This window comes from Rattus norvegicus, chromosome 10 (assembly GCF_036323735.1).
Source record: "Rattus norvegicus strain BN/NHsdMcwi chromosome 10, GRCr8, whole genome shotgun sequence".
Taxonomy (NCBI): domain Eukaryota; kingdom Metazoa; phylum Chordata; class Mammalia; order Rodentia; family Muridae; genus Rattus; species Rattus norvegicus.
The window spans coordinates 37990207-38005345 of record NC_086028.1 but is presented as its reverse complement, the minus strand read 5'-3'; the positions used below and the strand labels follow the sequence as shown (position 1 = coordinate 38005345).

General features: G+C 44.6%; 1 protein-coding gene across 3 annotated transcripts in view; it reads right to left on the bottom strand.

Moving 5' to 3' along the window:
• The window catches only part of Aff4 (ALF transcription elongation factor 4), an 82262-nt gene extending 75235 nt beyond the window's left edge, over positions 1–7027 (bottom strand). For 2 of the 3 annotated variants that reach the window (XM_006246263.5, XM_006246264.5), the window contains exon 1: positions 5384–7027. The gene's annotated coding sequence lies outside the window, so the exon portion shown is untranslated. The remainder of the gene's footprint in view (positions 1–5383) is intronic. The other variant, NM_001107001.2, reaches the window with a different exon arrangement.
• Positions 7028–15139: the final 8112 nt, after the last annotated feature.

The following is a 15139-nucleotide window of genomic DNA, read 5'->3' as shown; positions in this document are numbered from 1 at the left end:
AAACGGAGTACAAGATTATACCAGGGCTGAACCCCCAGTGAACGTGATTGTTGGGGGGAGGGTGGCAATGGGGGGAGGATGGGGAGGGGAACACCCATAAAGAAGGGGAGGGGTTAGGGGGATGTTGGCCCGGAAACCGGGAAAGGGAATAACACTCGAAATGTAAATAAGAAATACTCAAGTTAATAAAAAAAAAAAGATTATACCAGGGCTGGAGAAAGGACTCAGTGGTTAAGAGCACTGGCTGTTCTTCCAAAGTACCCAAGTTCAAATCCCAACACTCATACAGCCCTTCACAAATGTCTATAATTCCAGTTACAGGGGATCTGACACCCTCACACAGACATACATGGAGGCAGAACAACACCAATGTTAAAATTAATTTAAAAAATAAAAATCCAGAACTAACAAAATCAAAGAGTTATTCAGAGAATGAAGAGTCTGCAAAAGAGCAGACATGGTGATAGCATATCTTTAATGTCAGAAGGCAGAGGCAGGTAGATCTCTGAGTTTGAGGCCAGCCTGATCTACATAAAGTTCTAGGACAGACAGGAATACATAGAGAGATCCTGTCTCTAAATAATATTTTTTTAAAGGAAAGTGACTGCTAAGGAACAATAGCAGTCACAGAAGTTAAGGAAGAAAACAACAATATAAAGAAAATAAGATAATATCAAGTATGTTAAGATGTAAGGGACTAAAGCAATGACCACATAGTTTGGCCACACAGGATTACAGGACTTGCTAATCAACTGGTAGATGAATGAGAAACCAGGTTGAAGGACAGAAGTGAAGAAGCACAACATTACCTCTTCTGCCTATCAAAAGTAAAATCAGGGGGGCTGTCTAGATGGTTCAGCGATTAAGAACACTGACTGCTCTTCCAAAGGTCCTGAGTTCAATTACCAACAACCACATGGTGGCTCACAACCATCTGTAATGGAATCTGATGCCCTCTTCTGGTGTGTCTGAAGACAGTGACAGTGTACTCACATACATAAAATAAATCTTAAAAAAAAAAAAAAGGTAAAATCAAGGGTATACACCTGTCATTTCTAACATATGGAGACATAGGTAGGAAGGTTAGGGTTCAAAGTCATCTACAGAGTGAGTTCAAGCCAGTCTGGGTTATACATGAGATCCAGTCTCAAAAAGCCACCAAGGAAAAAAACAACTTCTAATGTGAACTAAATCTAGATTATTCACATAATTACAATATATAGAAAATACAGGGACTAGAAGAATGTACTGTATAAAGCCAAAGGGATACATTCAACACAATCCAGGCTGTGAAATTTCAAAAACCTGGCTTGGTATCTTTACCAATATCTTTAATCCCAGCACTCAGATCTCCATGAATTCCAGGAGAGCCCCTATAGTGAGACCCTGCCTAAACAAAACAAAAAAAGATTTTTTTTAAATCGACAAATCTGTCTCTCTCTCTGCCCCCCCTCCCTTTTTGTCTTTACCCCTTCTTTCTACACTTTCCCTTCTTTCTCTTTCCTCTCTGTCTTTCTCTGTCCCCTCTTTCTCTGCATCTACTCCCTTCTCAGCCCCTCTTCTCATTCCCCAAATAAACTTCATTTTATACTAGAAAAAAAAAATCCACAAATCTTAAACCATGGTGGTTCACAGTAATCCCAGATGGATGAAAGAGGATCAGAAATTCAAGGTCAGGCCAATCAATCCTTCTACATCTTGCTAAACCATGAATTACCATAAGCAAGGCCCACCCTCCAAAACTGAAGAAATTTATAGACAAGAAATCCTCATGGAAGTCAATGCTGGCAGACATGTGTAAGAAATACTGTTGGAGGGGTTGGGGATTTAGCTCAGTGGTAGAGCGCTCGCCTAGCAAGCGCAAGGCCCTGGGTTCGGTCCCCAGCTCCGGGGGAAAAAAAAAAAAAAAAAAAAAGAAAGAAATACTATTGGGCCCTTCTATGAATCTTGTGACCGAGTTTGTGGGGATGACAACTAGTAGACATCAGGATCACATCAGATTGGTGGTCATACAAGGAGACAGCAGCACCATGTCAGAAGCCTTGAAAAGAGTCTAAACAATGGCTGGTCAACGGAGGAGTCCAAAAGGGCCCCAAAAGACTCCCCAAAGGGCCTGAATGACTGTAGTGTAGAAGTGGGTCATGGACATTTTCACATGAAACTTTCTGCTAAATATATTTTTGTGATACTCAAAAGGGGGGGAAAAACAAAGAACAAAAGCAAAAAGAAATGGAGAGAGAGAGAGAGAGAGATATTCAAGGCCAGCACCGGGTACACATCTAGTTTGAGGACAGTCTGGGTTATATGAGACCTTGTCTCAAAAAAAAAAAATTAATTTAAAAATAAGATTAAAAGCTAATTCCAACATTAAAATAAAACTAAATTTAACCAGAACTAAATTTACTTGGCTCTCCTTCTGTGTTAGTATCACTAAAATGTTCAAGGTGTGGTCAGGCATGGTGGTACATGTCTATAATCCTAGAACTCAAAAAAGAGGCTGAGGAAGGAAGAGGGCTGAAGAAAGTTTGAGGCCAGTCAAAATGACACAGGAGACTTGTATCAAACAACAAACAAAACAAAACTTTCAGTGAAAATGAACATCAAGACAAAATGGATCAGGTGGTAAGGCAAGAGTTAATAAGAGGAATATTTATTATTCTACTTCTCGTACCAGACAGAGTATCACTTCAAATGTACAGAGATGGCTAATAGAGTAACAAAGTAACAACAAAGAAGTGCAGCTACTCAGATCTGAACCTTTAACTACAATGTATTCACAGTAACAGACTAGCAAACACCCTCCCAGAAATGATCATTGTTTCAATTTATCAGAGGAAATAAAAAAGGAAACAGTAAAACTGTGAAGGTTACAGAAAGCTGTAAAACCTTATTTATAACATGCAGCAAAGGTTTTTATCTAGAATGTTTGTGGAATCTAGAATGTATGCTTGCAATCTAGGAGGAAAAATTACAAGCTGGGTATAGTGGCACAAACCTTTAAAGGACTTGAAAGGCAGAGGCAGGTGGATCTCTATGCGTTCAAGGCCAGCCTGATCTATATCAAGTTCCAATCCAGTCATGGATACAAAATGAGACCCTGTCTCAAAAACAAACAAAACAAAAACCTTCTTTGATTTTTTACGAAATTATTGCAAAAAGGGGTGGGGGGTGGGGGAATTTCCATATATTTTGAACTTCATTCTAAGCCAATAAATAGTCAAAAAAGAAGAAATACCTGTTAAACACCTGTTTTCTTTGTTCCTTTCAGGTACACATAAAACCATGACTTCTACCTTACCACCTCAAAGAAAGTAGATTCAGAACTGGTAGCAGTCTTCATTTTCCAGAGCACTTTCTGAAGCTAATCCCCATCTCCCCCTTTCAGATACTAATCACTTGTTCCTATAACATTAGGTTATCTGTAAAATCTCTGATCGGATAAACAATTTCAACGTCAAAATGCCGACAAATTCAATCTACATAAATACTGGCGATGATAAAGAGAATAAACTCATTCTAAAGCCACTACAATAGATCTTTCAGAAAATTACAACATGCAAGTGGATTCATTGTTCCAAAAGGGAAACAGTAACCTGAAGACAGAAGAGACTACATGAATCTGAATGTGAAACTATGACATAGAGAACATTAACTAAAATAAAAACATTTTCTCCGTAGGAATTAATCACACAACTTCACCAAGCACTGTAAGTCATCTTACACCCCCAAACTGTCCAGCTCGATCCAAATCGCACAGGCTAAGCCCACCCCAACCAAATAGTAGATTTGGCTTTTGCCTATTCTCAAGGCTCCCTACCTTGTCTCCACCTGAAGCAAAATTTTACTTAAAATGTGCCTACTGTTCCTACAGAGCCAACAAAACCCAGCCTGGCCACAAACTGAATGACAACTGCCGGTATTAATTATAAAAGAAGAGAAAAAAGGACTGCTTCTAGGTTTTCAGGAAGTTCATCACGAAAGGCAACTTTTTGAAAATAACTTTTTTAAAAATAACTTTTTGAGACTTCTCGCTGGGAGACTGAGGGCTGAGAAATGTAGTGACAATCAGGAACATAAACCTGAAGAAGTTGAAGAAGCCAGCTTTGTTAAAAACCAAGGGGCCACTTGCCAACACTTCTTTATGCATATGTGACCAAAGACGACGAGTCTAGGCTTCCTCTCGGTCTACATCAGCTTCTCATCAAATCTCGAATTAAGAAGGATCTCATAAACATCTCAATATTGATAAGTTAAAAGGACCGTCCAAACAAAAGATTTTATAAAGCTTCGTTGAATCAATATGGAAACAAAGCTTTAAGCTTTTCACAATTTGAACCTCCCCTCCCTCGGCCCCACAAAAAGCACACATTTTAAATGTCACACAAACAGCCTATTCACGGGCACCTAGGGCTTAGATTCCGGCACTGGAAAGGGGGCTAGCTTCAGTTTAAAACCTCAGCGGGGAAGAAAAAGCAGAATTCTGACTTGCAACTGACGAAACTCGGGAGAACCCTGAATCGAACTCTTGGTTCGAACTTCACTCACAACCATTTTCAGATCAGGGCTCTCGACTCCCTAGAAAGGTGTCATCCGTGAATGAAAAGGCTAATAAGGACATCCCACAAACACCCGGGACTCCTGTACCCCATGATCCGTTCTCAGAGAGTGGAAGCAACAGCAAAGTGGAAGGAACAAAGCACTGACGTCAATTACGAGATTAACCCTGCGCACAGGCAGCTGGGGAGGCCTCAACATCCATACCCAAAGCCCGGCCATGGCGATCGCCAGGTACCAGGCCGGTTCCAAGTGGGAAGGAGGGTTTCTCGTATTCCAACCCAGGTTCCCATTTTTCCACTCAAACCCCATCGTCCATCAAGGACGGAAATTCCCACCACCCCCCCCCCCCTTTTTTTTTCTTTCGGTGGAGGGGAGATGGGAGAGTGGGGGTGGGGGGAGGTGCGCAGGATCGCGAGAAGGAAGGCGAGAACTAGTTGAGAAATGATAACCAGAATCTGGGCCTATTTTCTCTTTAACTAGGAATGACTTGAGTCGGACGAAGGATAATTTTTTTCAAAGGCTAAACCCGCCGACCAGATCTAAGGGAGGAATGGAGGAAGGGACGACAGGGGGTGGAAAAAAGAAACGGCCAGATGATGGGCGTCCGGAATGTTGGGTGGGAATGGGTTGGCCTTTAAAAAAATTATTTTCTCTTGTTTGAAATTTATTTCGGAGAAAGTGGGACAAGAAGACAGAGGGCGAAGCCGGATCGAGCGGCCCCCCCGCCCGCGGGTCTCCGCCAGCGTCAGCGGCCCGAGCCTCGCCTTCCCCGCGGCGCGGCCGCGCCTCAGTCAGACGTCAGTCAGTCAGTCAGGCGGCTTCTCACCTCCAGTCCCCGCTCCGCTAGGCCCGAACCATCTCCCGACCGCGGCTGTGGCGGCGGCGGCGGCGGCGCCCGGCGTGCACCTTCACCGGACGCGCATTCGGGCCCGCCCAGGAGGCGGCGACCGGCTGCCTAGGGCAAGGGGCAGCGGCGGATCCGGAGGCCAAGGGGAGCCGAGGCGGCGCACTTCACACGGCGGACGCCATGGTTCCGCCCCGCTCCATGACGGCCCGGCCGAGCCCCGGACGGCTGACTGAGGCGGTGGCGGGGGCGGGCTGACGGGGCCCTGGCACCGAGATCCCCGCCCCGTCCGCTGGGGGCGGCGGCGGCGACGACGACTCGACTCCCGCAGCCGGGACTGGGACTGACGCAGTGGCCGCGGCCCATGTGACCGGGGCCGGGCTGCTGCGAGCGTCACGTGACCAGGCCGCGCCCCTCCCGCAGGCAGCGCGGGGGCTGCGGGCCTGCTGCTCCGGAGGCGGCGTCCGCGGGGCTGACGTGCGGGCTGACGTGCGGGGCGCCTGGGCCCGGGGCCCGGGGATGCGAAGCGCAGGCCGCAGCGGACTCCGCGGGGCCGCACGAGCGTCAGACCCGGCGACAAAACCGGGTCCCCGGCACACGCCCTCCTGCGCAGCCCGCTAGGGAGGCGCTGTGGGGCGGGGCGGGGTGCAGCCCGGCCGACCGGTTTTGGGGTGCAGGTGAAGGCTGGGGCCTGGCTGCCCGAGTCCCGCAGCGCTCCGCAGGGGTAGGGAGGGAAGGGTGACGTGGATGTCCGCAGCACGTCGTCCACTGCTGCGTGTGACTTACTGTGGGAGGATGAGCCGGCCCTGCATCATCTTTAAAAAAAATTAAAAAAAAAAAAAAAAAAACCCTCGTGAAGCCGGGCATCATGGCAGGCCTGTAATCCCAGCACTTGGGCAGCCAAGGCCAGTAGGATCACCACAAATTCGGCCTCTCTGGGTACTTAGTGGGTTCAAGACCAATCTGAGCTACCAACAAAACCCTATCAAAACAACACACACACACACCATCACCTCTTAACATCCTGCTAGTCTAGACAAGCCATAATTTAATTGGAATCAGTGATTAGACAGACCAGCCTCCTAGAACCCAGTAATAGTAGTGCAGGGAAGGTGTCCTCTTTATATCTGAAAAACATACAATCCTGTCATTGTTGTCACATGTCTCTTACCTGCTTTCTTTATTTGATGGCACCTCGTGAACATACTCCACCAGTAAAACCTTGAAACACTTCACTCGTTATTTTTAAATTAAGTTTGTAGTTTGTAATGTCACACCTTGGAAGTCCACTCATCTACACACTTGAGTTACAAGCCATGTCTCAAAAATACCGAAGAGGGATGGCCTGGCAGTGCACACCTTAATCCCACCACTCTGGAGGCAGAGGCAGCAAGATTACTGTGAGTTTGAGGTTAGCCTAATATACATGTCCAGCTCTGGGCCAGTCAAGGCTATATGGTGAGATTCTGTCTCAAAACAAAAACACTAAATAAATCTTAGGTTTTACATACAGTTTCCTCCATGTAACCCTGGCTGTCCTGGAACTCACTTTGTAGACCAGGCTGGCCTCAAGCTCAGAGATCTGCCTGCCTCTACCTCTGCCTCCCAATTGCTGGGATTAAAGATGTGTCAATGTGCCTTGGCCATCTTTTTTACTTCCTTATGAAAAATATTGATGGTGGTGAGATGGTTCGGTGGCTTAAAAGCTCCTGCCACACAATCTTGGCAATCTAAATTCAATCCCTGTAACAAACATAAATGTCTTAACCTCAACAGGTGCACTGGCACATCACCCACACACATAGACACCCACTTGAATGCTACAAAAGGATCTCAAACTGAGGATGGTGGCACATGGATGTAATCTTAGCTACTCTCCAGCTTGAGGCAAGAGGATGGCAAATTTAGCAAATAGTCCTAAGCTATATAGCAAGTTTGAAGCCAACCTGAGTAATTTAATAAAGTTCTGTTTCAAACTAAAACAGAAGAAAAAAAAGGCATGGGAAGGGGATGGTTATTACTTTGGGGGGGGGGGCGGTTCAAGACAGCCTCTCTGTGTACATCTGGCTGTCTCTCCTAGAACTCCCTGTAGACCAGACTGGCCCCCAACTCAGAGATCTGCCTGCCTCTACCTCCCTAGTGCTGGGATTAAAGTCATGCACCACCACCGCCTGCCCATAATTACTTTTCTTGTTGCTATGATGAAGCAACTTGATGAGAGACGACTGACTTATTATTTGAGACAGTACAGTCTTCTGTGTTGGCCAAGGAAGATATGGTAGCCAGAGCCTAATGCAATTGTTCACATCTGGTCAGATCAGGAGAGAGAGAGAGAGAGAGAGAGAGAGAGAGAGAGAGAGAGAGAGAGAGAGAGAGAGAGACTCGGCTACTCTCATTCTCCTTCTTATTTACACTCTGGAAACCAAGCCCATGAGATAGTGCCAGCTACATTCAGGATGGTTCTTGTTCCTCAATCATCTCTGGAAACACAAAGTAGAGACACACCCAAAATACCTCAAAAATGTCTCAGGCATTTCTTAATCTAATCAAGTCAACAATAAAAATTAACACTTTTTCGTGTGATGGTACCCAACACTTGGGAGGCACAGCCTCAGGAGAGCCTAGAATTCACTAAGTAGCTGAGAATGGCCTTGAATTTCTGGGCCTCCTGCCTCTGCATCCCTGTGCTGGGATTTTTTTTAAAGATTTATTTATTATATATGAGTACACTGTAGCTGTTCTTCAGACACACCAGAAGAGGGCATCAGATACCATTACAGATGGTTGCTGGGAATTGAACTCAGGACCTCTGGAAAGAACAATCAGTGTTCTTAACCACTGAGACCTCTCTCCAGCCCCTGTGCTGGGATTACAAACATGCACCTCTATGCTTGGCTTTATAGTTCTAACATTGTTCAAAGATCTAAGACTTGGGCCAGTCTTCTAGATGCTCCTGTAGAACGGAACAAGTTATGTTCTTCCACTAAACAATGGTGTGGAGAAAGCATTCCCATTCCAGAAGTAGGCAACGGGAAAACAGCAAGAAGAGATCAGACCAAAGCAAGACCAAAATGCAGCAGGCCTAATGCCAAGTCTTGCAGCTCCATGATCAGTATCCAGGGCTTGTAATGGCTCATCTGAGTTCCAATAGGCTTGGGTAGTCTGGGAGGAGGCCTAGTGGAAAGCTGGTAGAAGAGTGGTTGCCTTTCACGAAAGTCATGTATTCCTTCCCCAGCATGGCAAAAAACGAGGGCGGCATTGCATGCCTATAATCTTAGCACTTAGATGTGGAAACAAAAGGATCAGGAAGTTTAAGGTCATCTTCGGGTGCAGAGTCAGTTCAAGGCCAATTTAGGACACACAAAACACCCTAATCTCCTCCACCAGACAAGAGACTAAAAAGATAACAGTTCAGAGTCAAGTTAGTGAGTTCATTGAAAATGGTTTTTGTTTGTTTGAAATAGTCTTGTGTAGTCATGGTGTGCGGGTATTACAACACCTAACCTTTCTATCTCTAACTCACGAGTGCACCCCACCATGCCCAGCTCTAAGTGATTTATCAATGGCAACAATTTCTAGAGATACATTGTTTAAAAAGTTTCTAAGGAACTTTGTTTCTTTTAATTAATCAGATCCTAGTTTGGTTCTTGAAGTGCTGTAGATACAGGTAGAGGCTGAGGAGATAAAACTGCAAACCTGAGCTGCAGAAATGACTCAACCATTAAGATCACTTCGTGCGGGTTTGGGGATTTAGCTCAGCGGTAGAGCGCTGGCCTAGCAAGTGCAAGGCCCTGGGTTCGGTCCCCAGCTGGGGGAAAAAAAAAAAGATCACTTGGTGCTCTTTTTAGAGGGCTCTGGTTTGGTTTCAGACACCCACTTGGCCTCTCACTATTGTCACTCTAGTTCCAGGGGATCTGATATCCTTTTCTAGCCTTCTTGGGCACCAGTGTGCATGTGGTGCATAGATACACATACATGCAGAACACACACACACACACACACACACACACACACACACACACACCAAAAATACAGTAATCATCCCCCGGGTCATAGATTTGAGGACTCCTTGCCATACTAGGTCACAGTTCAGATGTGTTTTAGCCATCAACAAAGTTTGCAGTCTTGACTGTGAGATTTTCAGAAAGTCACAAGGTCACAACTGGGAAAGTAATGAAGTTAAAGATTACATGAGGTTAAGCCTTAAGTATGATTGTTGCTGTTTTAACAGTCTAATTTGCCAAGACTTGCCAAGTGTCCCCAAGCACTTAAGGAGGCAGAGGCGGGAAAGTCTTATGAGTTGAATGCCAGCCTGGTCTACACCATGAGTTCCAGATCAGCCAAGAATGCACAGTGAAATACTGTTTCAAAGAAATCCAAACTAAAAAAGCTCATTTAAAAAACAATTTTGAGGGGCTGGGGATTTAGCTCAGTGGTAGAGCGCTTACCTAGGAAGCGCAAGGCCCTGGGTTCGGTCCCCAGCTCCGAAAAAAAAAAAATAAATAAATAAAAAAATAAAAAAATAAAAAACAATTTTGTCCCGGGAAACTGGGAAAGGGAATAACATTTGAAATGTAAATTAAAAAATCTAGGGGTTGGGGATTTAGCTCAGTGGTAGAGCGCTTGCCTAGGAAGCGCAAGGCCCTGGGTTCGGTCCCCAGCTCCGAAAAAAGAACAACAAAAAAAAAAAATCTAATAAAAATTAAAAAAAGAATCTTGTCTCAACATAAATGATCTCAATAGTGAATTTTGTTTATTTGTGACAAAATTCTCCACAGCTGATGATAGGTTTAAGCAGCCTCGGGCGAGCCAGCCTCTGTTCCCTCTCATTCGCCTGAGCTCCACACCCTGTGGGTTTGTTTGTTTTCCCCACTGCCTGACACTTGCTGGCCCTCTTCCGTCTGTTTCTGATTTCTCAGAGGTGACGCAGCCCTTATCTTCAGACATTTTCTCTCTTTCTCTCTGTATTATCTTTATCTAGACACCAGGGTTAGCAATTTTTTTTTCTAAAAAGACCTAAAAATTTTAGTACTACTTTTTTTTTGCTATCAATACTTTTCTTTGCAACTCAGTAGCATCTCTTCTACAATTTTTTTTCTAAAAAAACCGAACAAACAAAACAACAACCACAAAAAAAAAAAAACCCACTTTTTTTTTTTTACCGAGACCCTCCACTGTGAGACACTTTCACACAAAGACTGTGAAGAGGACAGCTGGAGGCTATCTCCAAGAATGAGCCTGGGTAATGACTTCCCTACCATCAGGGCCCTGTGTGAGGAGATGGCCTTTACAATGTGAACCATGTCCTGCTCCCCACCCCCACCCTACCCCCAACTGCCTCCCCACAACAAGATAGCAGGCTGTCACACATCTGATGAAACAGATTTAGAGCGGTCCTGCGAGAGCTCTATCAAGTTGCAGGAGGAAGATAGAGATGGGAGATAAGAATGTTCTGCAGGTTTCCAGCTCTAGATCTGGAGATAACTGAGGTTATATCCGGACTCCAAGGAGCTGCTAAAATGACTTTGGCAGTCTCTCCAACCTGCAGGTCACTCAGCCTACAGTTGGGATGAATTTCAAAATGCCTTGTGAAGTTGTTTGAATCTAGTCTGTAATTAATATTTTCAATAAATCTGGGGCAACTTCTGAAAAAGCACATTTATGTGTTTGCGTGTGTTTATGTGTAGAGACAGAAGAAAAGCTTGCAGGCGTCCGTTCTCTCTACCATGTGGGTCCCAGGGATTGAACTCAGGTTGTCAGACATGCTAACAAGTGCCACTTAGCCATCTTGCAGGCTCAAATGTATTTATTCTCTTATAACTTTTAATTCACTTCTTATTTTGTCTGTGTGCTGGTGGATGGCATGGTCTGCCGTATTTTTCATCTTTCTGAGACAGGATTTCATTCTGTAGGTTAGGAAGGTGTGGAATTTACCATGTTCTCCGGGCTTGCCTCACACTTGTGGCAATCCTCATCACTAAGTCCAGCAAGTGTCAGAATTACACGTGTGTATCACCATGCACTTAGGGTCTAAACTATTTTTTGGGAGCTGGAGAGGTAGGTCAGGAAGACTCGAGGCACAATCATAAACAGGGAAGTTCAGACCCCAGCACTCATGGTCCCAGCGAAGTCTGCAATCCTGGCACTGAGCCTGGAGGAGATGGGAGGTTGCAGAGCGAGCTAGCTAGCTGCCAGCCTAGTTTATAACATGAGCTCCCGCAATGGTGAGATGGCTCAACTACTAACGGCTTAGGCTCACAAGCAGAACAAGAACCCTGCTTCCACACAAGAGGCTGAAAACAATACCAGCACTCCCTTTGGCTACCCAGACGTGTGGTGTGCACACATCACATACCTAACAGGCATGAAACCCCTTTAGCATATTTTAAACTTTTAAAACCAAGTGAAAGAAACGAAGATTTTATGTAGCTAGTTATGCATATAGTATGAACAGTTCCGTCCCCAGCTCCAAAAAAAAAAAAAAAAGTATGAACAGTTCCATAAAATATGTATCGATAAATCGATAAGTACAAAATATCATAGCCAATTAAGTTTGGTAATTCAGTATTAACCACGGAGTACAATGAAGTAGTTTTATCAGGTGAAAACATGCCACTAATTATAATTCCAAGAAAATGTTTCCTATCAGCGGAAGTGATTTTAAGATCAGGGAGGTGGGGGTCAGGGATTTAGCTCAGTGGTAGAGCGCTTGGCTAGCAACCGCAAGGCCCTGGGTTCGGTCCCCAGCTCCGAAAAAAAAAGAAAAAAAAAAAAAAAAAAAAAGATCAGGGAGGTGGTTCATTCATACCCATAATCCCAGTACTCAACTGAGGAAGGCCTGGAGTACTTCCTGAGTAAATGATCAACCAGGGTTACATGTCAAGATCCTGTCTCAAAACAAAAACTGACAAACAAAAGAACCAACAACAAAAAGGAAGGGCAACAAAATGGCTCAGTGGGTAAAGGAGCTTGCTGAGAGAAAGCAGGGCTAGCTAAATTTGAACACAGAAAGAACTGACTCCCCCACATGTGTTGTTGCACATGTACCTACACACACACACACACACACACACACACACACACACCATCACCACCACCACCACCACCACCAGCAACAACAACATCAAAAGTGATTTCAGGGCTAGAGAGATGGCTCAATGTATAAAGAACTCGTTACCAGAGTTTGAATACCAGAACACTCCTAAAACGGGTGAGCATGGTGGCCTGGCAGAAGTCAGGTGATCCCAGGGCAGACTGGCTAGTAGGATTGGCTGGAATTGGTGAGCTCTGGATTTGGTGAGCCTCAGTAAATAAAGTGGGGAAGGCATCAAAGGAAACACCCAACATCAACTTCTGCCTTCACATGAACCTGCACATGTGTGCCCACATACACGGGAGCATGCATACACTCGTGCACACACACACACACATACGCAGAAGGCTGAAGTGTAATGAGATTGCTCATTCTTTTTTTTTTTTTAAATAATCATTTTCTTTTTTTTTTTTAAAGATTTATTCATTTATTATATATAAGTACACTGTAGCTGTCTTCAGATACACCAGAGGAGGGCATCGGATCTCTTTACAGATGGTTGTGACCCACCATGTGGTTGCTGGGAATTGAACTCAGGACCTCTGGAAGAGCAGCCAGTGCTCTTAACCTCTGAGCCATCTCTCCAGCCCCGTGATTGCTCATTCTTTTAAGACAGGATCTCGTATAGCGCAGGCTCAAACTCCTGCCACAGCTGAAGATGGATGCTGGGGTTACAAGTGAATATCACACACCCCTATTCCCTGTTGATGCAGTGGGCTGTAACCCAAGGCTTCCTGCATGCTATGCTAGCATTCTACCAACTAAGCCGCATGCTGAGCATGGTAGCTTTTATTAGCACGGATTAATTAGATCTAATGATGGGAACGACATTTCACTCCGGGGTATAGTCTGATCATATCCATCTACACCCCCTCTTTTGTGACCCTCCCCCTCTCACTAATTGCCTTTCCCTTCCCAACCAATCCTCCCTCTTACTTTCATGGCCTTTTCCGGGGAGGAGGGGGGCTGTGAGGCCTACTGAGTTTAATTTAGTGTTGCTTACAGAAGCATGGGTGAGTGGTTATTCGCAGGAGCGTAGACAACTTCTGCATTTCACTTTTGAAATAGGTTTACATGCAAAAACAAACCACCAAATATCTACTATTAAGCCAAATATCTACTATTAAGCATCCAATACTAAAAATGCCTCTTGCTTGAAAGGAAAATGTCCGACTCTCTTCAATTCCTCTTATCAGCACACAGTACATGACAAAATGATCAACTCCAAGTGCAAACTGGGTGGGGAGATCGAGAGACAGCTCAGAGGTTGGTAGTAATATGGAAGGAGTTAAAGGTTCTTGACCTTGTACGTGAACAGTAGGCTAGACACAAAACAAACAGGAAACCTCTTAACTACCAAAGTAATGAGACATCAGCCAGCCAATCACGGGCGTGAAACGTTGGCTAAGGGGCTCATAAGTCCATACAGCCACCTTTGACATGTTTCCATTTGATATATTTCCAACCAGCGAGCGCATCATCATTCTATTTTATAGTCTTCTCTGCAATCGCATCATTATGTTCAGTCCCAGGATTAGAAAGAAAAGAGGGGGGCGGGGTCTCAGTTAAAAGGACTGACTGTTCTTCAAGAAAGCACAGGCTCAGTTCCCAGCACCCACCCCAGGTAGTCCATTCTCAGCGGCAGCCCCAGTTCTGGGGAATTTACATGAGGGCATCAGCATTCATGTGCACAGTTAAGAATAATACAAATAAAGATCTTACGTAGCTAAATGGACTTTTTCCTGGTGCTGCGAGAGGTCTTATATAGCCCAAGTTAGCCCCGAGTTCATTCCGATGCTCCCTGCCACTAACCTTGGATTCCAGATTCTCCAGTCACCGTCTCCCTTATGCCTAAGACAAGCTATGTGCACCATAGTGTGAGCTCTGAAAATGTCTGTGGTGAGTGTGTGGCATGGACGTACCCTTCTTTTGGCTGTGACTAGAAGTGTATGCAACTCAACAGTCCCGTGATTCCAACTGACTGGTGGCTACACTGACGTTCATTTCCCCAGCGAAAGCTTCACAGAGGAATATTTTGATTTGTAGACCAAAGTCCTTAAAAACCGTTTCACATCTTCGGCAAAAGGTAATTTCCACAATTACTTAGGATCCAGTAACAGTGGTGGGGTGGTTCTAAGAATTTCAGATCTCGGGCTGGAGAGATGGCTCAGTGGTTAAGAGCACTGACTGCTCTTCCAGAGGTTATGAGTTCAATTCCCAGCAACCACATGGTGGCTCACAACCATCTGTGATGAGATCTGGCACCTTCTTCTGGCCTGCAGTCACATTTGCAGGCAGAATGCTGTACATAAAATAAATAAATAAGTCTTATTAAAAAAAAAATAATTTCAGATCTCTGGCTGGAGAGATGGCTCAGCGGTTGAGAGTTCTGACTGTGCTCTTCCAGAGGTCATGAGTTCAATTCCCAGCAACCACATGGTGGCTCACAACCATCTGTATAGGGATCTGCTGTCCTATTCTGGTGTGTCTGAAGACAACTACAGTGTACTCATACACATTAAATGTAATATAATATAATATTATATATACATAAAGAATTTCAGATCTCACATTATTTACTATAGCCAAAGAGCAGTAGCTTTAAAATATATATATATATATATATATTATATATATATATAATA